Source organism: Panicum virgatum, chromosome 1K (genome assembly GCF_016808335.1).
Source record: "Panicum virgatum strain AP13 chromosome 1K, P.virgatum_v5, whole genome shotgun sequence".
NCBI lineage: Eukaryota > Viridiplantae > Streptophyta > Magnoliopsida > Poales > Poaceae > Panicum > Panicum virgatum.
In genome coordinates this window covers 27698043-27709643 of record NC_053136.1, presented here as the reverse complement: position 1 = coordinate 27709643, position 11601 = coordinate 27698043, and the positions used below count along the sequence as shown (strand labels likewise).

General features: G+C 44.2%; 1 long non-coding RNA gene across 1 annotated transcript; it reads right to left on the bottom strand.

Annotated features, from left to right (window-relative positions):
- Positions 1-9624: 9624 nt before the first annotated feature.
- Positions 9625-10904, bottom strand: LOC120700831. Its single transcript, XR_005685952.1, has 2 exons — positions 10066-10904; positions 9625-9935 (listed from the first exon to the last, which is right to left on the bottom strand). It is a non-coding gene; the product is annotated as an uncharacterized LOC120700831 (long non-coding RNA).
- Positions 10905-11601: the final 697 nt, after the last annotated feature.

Sequence of the window (11601 nt, the reverse complement as noted above, 5' to 3'; positions counted from 1 at the left end):
CTCCCCTCCAACCCACCCCACTGGATCCAAATCGCCGCGGTGCGGAAGAGCAGCAGCCCCGAGCAAGAGGGAGTGCGGCGGCCTTGAGCGGCGAAAGCACGGCGGCCCCATGGGCGCAGCAGCTGCGGTGGCGTCGAGCGGCATGGCGCGGAGGCAGCTAGCGGGCGCGGAGGCTGCGGGGGCGCCGAGCAGCATGGCGCGAAGGCTGCGAGCAGCGGGGGCTCATCGACGTCCTCGAGCGGCCGGGGTGCAGTGCCGGCAACGGAGAGCGGCAGCCACAGGCTGCGTGATGAGCGCGGTCATCCCACCCACGCCCATTCCCGTGCATGACCCCCGATGAGGAGGTGCTGGCGCGGAGCAGGATGCGTGAGGCTGCGTGCCAGCAGCTTGGATATCCGCATCCAGATGCACGCCATGGACTGAATTTTGCAAGGTGCATTCCCATCCAATGGTTAGTTAGTTACTGAACATTCAGCATGGATCGGCGTTGGGCAGGATGCACATTTTGTTAGTGATTACTGAACATTTTGATGCTCTAAACCGCACTGAATGTTGGCTAGTTCTGGCATTAGTTTTTTAATTTATTAGGATTTTAGTATGCGTAATTTGTTAGTTTCTGAGATAGTCAGTACCTTTTTTTTTGGGATTGCCTAGTGCTGACCTAGTAGTTAGTCTAGTCGTTCAGGAGTTATTACTACCGAACTACTGGATCAAACAACGAAATACTAGACCATCGAACTATATAAGTTTGAATACAGCTCCGTAACTACTGCAACTAAAAAAATACTGAGCTCGTCTAATTTTATATTCAGTAACTCAAATTAATATAATTTTAAAAGGCTGATTACTAAACTATCTAGAGTGGATACTGATCTGGATGGCTGAATGTTGATGCTCTAAATTTAGTTTTTAGGCTAGTAGTTTTGTAAGGATTTAATATCAGTAATTTGTTAGATTTAGTAGTTAGCCTAGTATTTTTTTTATTACTGAGCATTGATGATCTGAACCGAGTAGTTAGTCTAGTAGTTCTATTAGTATTTTTAGTTCAATAATTTGTTATTTCAAGCACAATTGTTCTTTTTTCCATTAGTTTTAGTGGTTAGACTAGTATTTTTTTAGTATTAGTAATTCTAGGATTTAGTATCAGTAATTAGGATTTAGTATTAGTAATTTTTTAGGTTTCGTAAATAGACCAGTATTATTTTTTATTACCGTGCATGGTGACAAAGAACTAAACCCAATTCTGCCAGATATGGGGTCATCCTACTGCCCTCGCTTATGGTATATCTCCAGTAATCCAGTAATACTTACACATATCAGTAATCCCTCGATACCTTGGGTGTATCAGTAATTCGTTAGGTATTGAGATAGCCCAGTATTTTTTCTTTTTGTTATTTTTGGATGCTTGACGATAAAGTTATTCTCGCTGTGTTTTTCTCAACGATTTTATTCAAAGTTTTTACCGGTGGCAGGTTCATATGGGCATGGCACCCCTTTTTCCTGACTCATGGCCTCATGCATACGACAACGATAGTACAGAACTTCACAAGAGAGAGGATTCCAAGTGAAGAGAAAGATGATCCATGTGTTTTTTTAGACTTTTTTGTGTTTTGGAGGCTGTGTGAGATGTACCTTCCAGATGTTCAGTATTTTTTTGTCTATCAACAATGGTGTACCTTCCAAATGTTTAGTATTTTTTTCATACAGTATTATTATTAGGATTACTAGTAGGTTGCATTTTCTTCTAGTAATTTTTCATACAGTTTTTCTCCCTTTAGGACTCGTCGCCTCATCTCATCCACACGACAGTCATAATACTGAACTTTACAAGGGAGAGGGTTCCAACTGATTGAAAGATGCTTCATGTATTTTTTTGTAGACTTTCGGTTTTCGGCAGGTGCATGAGACAGCCAATCGCGACTAATATGTGCACATTTGTGTAGTCACTCGCACACCCAACTATATGTATACACTTGGATTCAGTAATCTAGAGAATCAACTATTCATTATTATGTACTTTTTTCCAGCAATTCCTTGTGACTCATATGTGTGCACCATGTACATGCTTGGATTCAGTAATAGGGAGATCAAATTATTCTGTATTTTCTTTTGTGTACATTTCTGGATTTAAGTATTCTCTTTGTGTACATGTCTGGATTCAGTAATTAGGGAGATTCAATATTTTTCTTTTTGTGTACATGTCTGGATTCAATAATCAGGAGATTCATTATTTTTTTTTGTGTACATGTTTGGATTTAGTAATCAGGAGATCTAAATTTTCGGAATTTTTATACGCAGAACCATTCAGGCTGTTTTTTTTGTTCGCAATCAATTCCTATATTTGGATTTAGAAATAGAGACTCAGTAATAAAAATTTTAGTAGACCTGTGTTTGGATTTAGAAATAGAGACTCCGTAATGCATATTCAGTAATCCTGGTTTTGCATGATCATCTTCAGAGTTGTCATCCAGTAATAGGGAGATCAAATTTTCAGAATTTTTTTATATGCAGATCCATGCTGGCTAGTTTTTCTGTTCGCAATTAGTTTATGTGTTTGGATTTAGAAATAGAGGCTCAGTAATAAATATTTATCAGCAGACACATTGATTCAGTAATCCAGTAATGCACATTCAGTAATCCTGTTTTTCGCAAGATCATCTTCTGATTGTTACCCTCCATCCGTACCCAGAGGAAATCTACCAGCTTATTCAGTTTTTATGCAATTTGTACTAATTTCTCCTGCTATTCAGTATTATGTACATCTAGTAATTTTTCCACGGATTTTAACACCGTCTTATTTCATAGTACATCATTTTTTCATTCAACAAAAGTGTACCAAGAGATATATACACCCGCAGGTGCTGAATCCGGGCCGGCAGAAGGCTGCGGAGCTGCGCCTGATAGCAATGCAGAAACCGAGGATGCCATCACGCGCCTACAAACGAGGCTAATTGCTGGCCTCAATTGAGTCATCGCAGTATCACTGCCTTCCATATCGAAGCAGAGTGCTACAAAGAAAAGGAAAAAACAATGACATTGCAGCCATGTTTCACGCTCTCACCCCTCGAAAAAAATTGAACAAGAATACTGAACTGCTGATATATTTTTAAAAATGCAAAAACACATGAACCAGAGAGGTCAATTATATTAAGAATACTAAACTATTGGATTGAAATTACTAACAAAAAAATACTAGTACTACTAAACTACTGAACGACCTGAGATTGAATAGTGCTCCTGAATACTAGTACTACTAAAAATATTAGACTAGTGATCTTCATGAGATCCGAATAGATCTCCTGATACTCCTAGAAAATTACTAAAAGTAAAAAAAAATATTGAACTAGTAATTTTTATATCTGGTAACTCAATATAGCTTGAATAGGACAATTACTGAACCATCTATTCTACCTTGTTGTTCAAGACTAAACGTGATCATAATTACTGACAAAAAAAACTCAACCATCCTTTTCCAATCACTAAACCATCAATCAAATCTTTTTTATGTAAACTCAAAATAGATTGAATAGTCCAATTACCGAACCATCTATCCAATTACTAAACCATCTAACCATCTAGCGCCGGATATGATGTACAAGACTAAAACTAGAATTCATGCCTACATCACAGCAAAACACACGGATAAAAAATAGAAAAAGTAGGCCGAGTAGCTCAATTACTGACAGAAGATGTCGCGTCATTCAGTATTTTTTTTCTGAATTTTCAGTAATTTGGATCTCCCAATCTGTTTGCCACGGAGGAAGTCCCCTGAGCTCCTGTCCTCCACGAGATTGATCAAAATAAAACAAATCAGTTGGGGGTAAAGAGATTTGAGTGTTGAGAGAGCTCAATTATTGAGGCACATTCTATGAATTACAGCAGAATCACAGAGATCGGTGGAGCAGCGGCCGGATCCCTAGCTGCGAGTTGGAGCAGCTGCCTTATTCAGTAATGCATATGTATATGTTCATCCAGCAATACCTATATATATATATATAGTAATACATCCCAGTATTTTCCTATGTATGTTTTTGATTCAGTAATCCAGAGATCCATTATTCAGTATTTTTTATGCACATTTAGTTGATTTTATCGTATGTTTGGGTGATTGGAGACTTTCACCAATATTTTTTCGTACACTTGTTTGGGTTCAATAACGCAGAGATCTAGTTATTGAGGAGCAGCTCCCCTTTTTTGTGTGACTCAAGCACATGTAGATTTTGTACATGCAGGCCCAGTAATTCTTTTTACAAATTAATACAGCAAATCCATAGAATTTTTTTTAATTCAACAATGGCTATATACATTTCTTGAATTCAGTAATCCAGAGTCACAGTAATAAATATTCAGTAACTCAGTAACACATGTTCATCAACACTGCATAGGACGCGCATAACGGTAGGTTGCAGGGATGAGCTTGTAGTTATGCTGAAGCACAATATGCGAAAAAAGCATACCCTCCATACCCTGTTGTTCTAACACAATCTTCGTCTTGTGCTCCCCCTTGATCGAGCAATTGAATTGCCCATTCTTCCTTTATCCCGTTCTTCTCAATAGAAAACTAGCAAGCTTGGCATACTCTGTAGAACTCATATGCAGCATCCAATGGCTCAAAGTTGAACTTATGAACTACTGAAAAAAATACTAGACTACTAAACTAGTGAACCATCAAAGCCGGATACTGAAATCGATGGTTAAGAACAAAACTAAAATCATGCCATCAAGTACTAAATTCAATCGCCGCAAAACACATGGAGATAATTACTAAATCTAGGAGAAGCTTCAATAATTTTATATTATTCCTACCAAACTACCAATGACTTTTTTGATCGATCACTGGTGACAAATACTGGACTACTGAACTATATAAGATTGAGAGAGGATTGTGAGAGCTTAGTAACGGACATCACTGAAACTAGAAAACAATACAAACGCATTACTAGAACAATACAACGCATCTGACAAGTCAATTACTGAGTGTGAAGATTTAGAATAGAACGTGGAGTTAGTTTGATTTCTGAGTGGGAAGTTCAATTTGCGGTACAGGAGAAGTCAATTACTGATTGACAAGTTCAAAATGACATCTTCAATTCTGCTCCCGTGCGGCTGGGTGTCGCTGCTCTCTGCGGCAGCTGCAGCCTGTGCGCCCCTGCTGCAGGTATTCCCCAATTCCCAATCTGCTCACCACGGAGAAGACGACATGGGGCAACTCGTCACCGCTGATCCCCACGCCGGGGCAGGTCGCGACGCCGCGTGCGCAGCCGTGGGGCACAAAGACTACGCCGCCGCCGCTCCTGGGGGGTCTGCTGCGCGCCGGGCCCCTGGAGCACCTGCACGCCTGCAGCCTGCTGGCCGCTGCGACCTCTGGCCCCTGCTGCGCGCCTGCTAGTTTTCCCTGCTCCTCAGCCGCCCCGTGCAGGGCGCGCGCCTACCGCCGCTCCTACACGTGGCCCGTAGCCTCGCCCCTCCACACTGCCGCAGCCCTCGTCGGCCTGCGCGCCGCCACAGCCTCGTCGGCCTGCACGGTGCCGCCACCTTTGCCGTCCTGCGCGTTACACGCAGCCTCGCCCCCTGCGCGCCGCCGTTGCCCTCGCCGGCCAGCACGCCACAGCTCCCACTGACCCTGCGCGGCTGCGCCGCCGATCCGGCTTGGTCTCGCACTCGCCGCTCACGGCGCTCGCGACTCGTGCTCGCGAACGAACAAGCTGGACAGGTTGGAGTAGTGGGGTTATCGATCGGGTCAGTTGGTTAGGTAATGGGTGTTGGGTTGGTTGGGTGTAGAATTCCATTATATATATATATACACACACGGCAGCGCTATTCTACACCCTAGGTGTAGAATGCCATTCTACATCCAGCCCAACCAATATAGCCTCCCCACCGTAACTCCACTGCCAGCCCAGCCCAACAAGCCCACCACCTGTAACCAGCCCGTCACCAACCCCCTTCCCCACGCCAAAAAGCAGATACGCGAGCGCGAGCCGCGAGATGCACGGAGCGCGGCGAGCGGCGAGCGCGAGCCGTTTCGTGCTAGCTTCTCTGCGGCGCTCGCGTGATCAGCGGGGGACAGCACGGCGCGCGGCGTGCGGACCCAGCAGGCGCAGCGAAGGGAAGCGGGTGTCAGTGAGCGCGACGCTGGGAGCGGCGCCGGCGCGGCCTGCTCGGAGTGGGCGCGGCCGCGGTGCACGCAGCACAGGCGCGGCGGCGAGCGCAGCGCATAGCGTCGAGCGGAGCCGGAGCTGTTCCTCCCCCATCCCTCTCGAATCAGGCAGCTGATCCTCCCCCAATCCTTTCTGATCTCTCTGGTTTTGCTTTAATTGGTGGGTAATGTACATCTACCTCAGTAATTCGCTCTCTCATCGCCCCTAACCTCTCTACGCCTAGTGATTTTGTTGAAATTTTGGTCAAATCGTGGAGTGCAGATAGGTGGATTGCAAAATTACTGAAACCATACACTGGAATCCGAAAAAAATACTGAAAACCTCTACGCCTAGTGATTCAGTGAGTTGAGGGTTTGGTAGACTAGATTTGAATCCAAAAAAATAGTTCAGTAATCAGTAGAATCGTATTTGATCCAAAATAGTTCAGTATTCAGTAGACTAGTATTCAGTATTCAGTATTTGATAGTATAGTAGAATCAATACTATCATGGGTCCCAGATATTTGCATTTTGTAAAGCTGTATCAATACTGACCATGTTCAGTAGTAGTTTTCCCAAAAAAAGATTTGGCAGTTTAATATCTCATAGTCCGGATTAGTTTTTTTAGATGGAGTGTGAAACTAGGGTGCAAATGTGGTGATCTTGCATTGTTTTTTCTTTTTCTTTTGTAGCAGTCTGCTTCGGATATGGAAGGTGGTGATACTGCAATGAATCACTCGAGCCCAGCGATCAGCCTTGTTAGTAGGCGTGTGATGGCATCCCCGGTTTCTGTACCTGTATCAGGAACAGCTACGCGGCCTTCCCCGGGTTCAGTTCCTGCGGGAGCCGCTACCAAGATGGTTTTCCCATCAAGAAAAAATAGGACAATGAAGAATGGGCAAAAATTCAAGCAAGGTTGGGAATGACCTCAAGACGTCAAAGTGTCAAAGCATGATGGGTGCAAAAAGCAAATGGTTTGTGCTAGAACAACGAGGATGGACAGCGTGCCTTTTTAATTTATGTGCATTGTGCTCCAGCATAACTACAAGCTCGTCCCTGCAATGTGCATGCCGTGAAGGATCCAGCTATGATGAATCCATTTACGTTATGCGCGTTCTACAATGTGTCGATGAACGCAATGTTGGATTGCTGAATATTTATTACTAGGGCTCTTGATTATTGAATCCAAGACATATGCATAGGTATTACTGGATCATGAAAAAAATATATGGATTTGCTGCATAAATTTTTAAAAGAATTACTAGGCTTCAATATATGGAATAACTGAATCTCTGTATTATAGAATCTATGTATGCATAGGCATTACTGGATTTACGTAAAAATTACTGATGATTAATGAATACTGGATCTGCTTGAGAAAATATTGAATATCTGAAAGGTACACATTTGTTGATTACAAAAAATAATTTATGAAAAATAAGATGTTAGTGAATCCGAAATGATCACTGGATGTACATAATACTGAATAACTGGGTTACTGAATACAAGCATCTGATGAATATTTATTACTAAGTCCCTCAGTTTTGAATCTAAACACCTGAGCTATTTGCAACAATTTCTGCCCTTCAAGGAATCCTGAACACATCCAATATACAAACAAGTTCTGAATAACTGGATATCCGGATTACTGAATCCATCAAATGGGAAAAAAATATAGGAAGAAAGTCCCAAGTCACAAAAAAATATGTGAAAAAATAATGGATATACATAAAAAATACTGAATAACCAGATCTCCCTATTACTGAATCTAAGCATGTACATGGTGTGTTACTGGAAAAACAATTTACCAAGCAGCCTTCAAAACACAAAAAGTTACAAAAAACACAAGAATCAGCTCTCTCTGTGCTTGGAACCCACTCCCTTGTGAAGTCCAGTATTATCATTGTCGTATGCACGAAATGATGAGTTGAAAAAGGGGTGCAATGCCCACATGAACCTGCCACCGGTAAAATCTGAATAAGATCAGTTCTAAATAACTAGATCTCCGGATTACTGAATCCATCTAGCATACAAAGAGAAAATACTGAGCCTAAACTGTACAACAAATGTTCAGTAGGGACTGAAAAAATTACTGATACTGGATGCTAACAAATTATTGAACAACAAATGAACTTACAGAACTACTAGACTACCTACTCGGTTCAAATCATTAAATTGCTCAGTAATCGAAAAAATACTGGACTACTAAACCTAACAAATTACTGAAACTCAAAACCCTAACAAAACTACTAGCCTAACTACTAAATTCAAAGCATCAACATTCAGTAATTTGCCAACATAAAAAGAAAGGACATTCGATTTTAGATATTGAAAATGCCTCCCACTGTTCTCACATCAAAAAATGTTAGTGGTGTTGCTTGTTTAAAACACTAGCTCGACGGGATTAGTATGGCAACAGATGTTACTGGATTACTACACTGATGATCTCATATATATTACTGGATTACTGGATTGCTTGACTAAAGCACTAGCTCGATGGGATTAGTATGTCTCCATTTCCATTATACAACCCTAGACACTACAGATAGGTGCCAAAAAAATCAAATTAGAATCAAAATTGCAAGCAAAAAATCCGGATCGGGGGATTGCTCACCGGAGAACCGTGGGCTCGTGAGGAGCCAGGCGCATAGGGGAGCGGTGCTCCGGATAACCCTACTGCGGATCACAGGTGCCCCGCACTTCAGGGTTGGGCGAGCGCGCGCTCACCACAAGCCGCGCTCCCACCCCCAGCAGGTCTAACTCCTCTCACATCGCCGGGGGCGCGCTGAGCCGCGAGGGTGCCAGGCCAGCCGAGCTCACGTGGCTAGAGAACGCCGCGCTCCCCGGCCGGGCCACCCGCTAGGAGGGTGCCTGGGTTCCGGCCGCCACCGCTCGAGGGACGTGGAGGTGGGTCCTGCAACCGCCGCCGGATGGCTTGAATCCCGCCTCCGTCGCCGCCCGCCTGGGATCCCGGCGCCCCCATCGCCGCCCACCTTGGATCCCGTCGCCGCCGCTACGGCCACCGAAGGCTAGGTTTGCGTGGGATGGGCGTGAGTGTGGAGGGGGATGAGGCCGAGGCAGCCGGGCCGAGGGTAACGAGCGCGCGGGGGAGGGGGGATGGGCCGTGGGCCTGGGGGTTGCGAGCGCGGGTGTGCTGGTTGGCCTGGGGGTGGGAGCGCGGTGCGCGGTGGGCTAGTTGGTTGGGTGCTGGGTGTAGAATGGTATTCTACACCTAGGGTGTAAAATAGCACATAGGTATATATATTAGCACCCACTCCACCCCACTCCAAAAGTGTGGGTCATTGTCATGGGTCTGAACCATACATGGAGAAAAGGCACACAATAACCTTCTCACGTTGTTGCTTTCTAGGAATTTAAAATGTCTTTCCACAACAACGTGAGAAAGCCTTTATTTCCTGCAGTTAAGAACAAACTTTCAGTACAAATTATACAATCGGTAGTAATAAAGAGGCACCTTGGACAAATGCAGAACTTTCAGTAATCAACGCATTGATTCAGACATAAATGAGAGGTTTCCAAGATTCAAAACGACCACAAAACATACAAAAAATTCAGCTTCTTGAGCTACATTATAGGTAACATAAATTGGTGCTTGCATGTTCAGTTCAGGAGACCAAGCTAGCGAAAAGAATAATATAGTGAATCAAGGGGGAGCATCTGAATCTACAGCATAGCAACCAGGATGTGCTACTTCTGGAGCTTGAAAAAGGGAACATGTGGATTGTCATTGTTTTCTTCACAGAGTGAAAAGCTTAGGAAACTTCTCCCTGAAAGCCTGAAACCAAATAGATATGTCAGGTGCATGTGTCAACTCATAGGCTATGTTAAATTTTGGTGCATGTGCATTGTGCAAAGATAATCCAGTTATGTGATTTCATAATATATAGGCATTATGTCAGGCGTACCTTAAGAGTCATCTCAGCTTCTCATGATTTACCCTCGGACTGCACACGCACACACAAAGAGTTTGTGGATGCAGATGCAAAGGTACAACAGAAATAACACTTGAGAGCTTGTACAGGTGGGTGAATTAAAATTACCAACCAATCTTTGCAGTAAACCAGGGTTTCAAGAGTTTGTGGCGTCATCGAGCTTCGATTGTCACTAAGAATCGGACCACATAAGTTGAATGCAGATTCAGAAGAAACAGTGCTGAGTGAAATAGCCAGAACATCACGTGCCATAGCTGATCCACTAGCAGAATTGATTATGCGGTTGTAGCAATGCAAGCAGCTAGCAACAGAATACGTATGCTTGGTATTCAAATGAAGCAGCTAGAAGGCCATGTGAGGTGCACGTGGTTCCCCCGGCCCCCTTTTGGAATTGGATCGGATCAATCTTGGTGCTGTACTAGTGCTTGTTGGAAGATGCGCACCTTTCTGCGGAAGAAGCACCAACGGCAGTGGAGGACGTAGGTGAGCGTGGCCAGTGGGAATGGCCGATGAGAATGGAGGCCGGCGCGAAGAAGCGGCGGCCGCCGCCGTTGCTCCTAGCAGCGCTCTCGATCCCCCTAATATCTAGCAAGAAGATGAATGGGTTGAGCCGGTGAGGAAAAGGACAGGAGAGGGGCGATGCGGAGCAGATGAGGAAGGGAGATGGAGGACATCTGGATCTAAAGCCATCATGGAGTAGGTCGGGATGGGTCGGCAGGGTGGCGGCAGCCGGCAGCGGTCTATGGAGTCCCGTGTGGGAGCTCGTGGCTTGCGAGTCCCGTGCGACAGTGCGAGTAGCAGAGGACTGGAGGAGTCAAACCAACTCGCCCCCAACCGGCAATTCCATTGTATCCAACCCGCTCCGACCCGCAAATCCAGATAACCCATTTCCACTAACCCAAACTAGCCCCATCTAAATACCTGACCCGAAAAACTCATCTCTACCTGCCCCATTAGCAGGGCTAGATGCCGTTGGGGAGAGAACAACAGGTCACGGGTACCCATGCCCACAAATTATCCATCCCAATCACCCAACACAAAGAGCAAGTAGTATGTATGGCTGAGAGCCGTCGGAGTCTGACGTGAGAGAGAGAATGAAGCATACATCTCGCTAGACGCCAGCAAGAGCGGGCAGATGCTCGCGCGCAGGGCTCCTATTCGCTGCGCTACTGTCCTGCTCAACGCTTATTGGCTGCTGCCGCAGCTGCAACATTAAAGGAAAAAGTTTATATCACCCCTCCACCTATGGAGTTGGACTACATGATCCCCAACCTATGAAACAGTTTATATCACCCCCTGAACTTTTCAAAACGAGTCAAATTACCTTTAAAGCAGTTTTGAAAAATCATAGTAAATCACAAAAAATCATAAAATAAAAAATCCAATTGTGTTGGACACCAAATGAGTAGATCTATACAATGATCATATAATATGATATGTTTTAGTACATTTTTTTACAGCTATGAAGAAAAGCATAGATCTAAAGATACAACAAAAAATATATTAAAG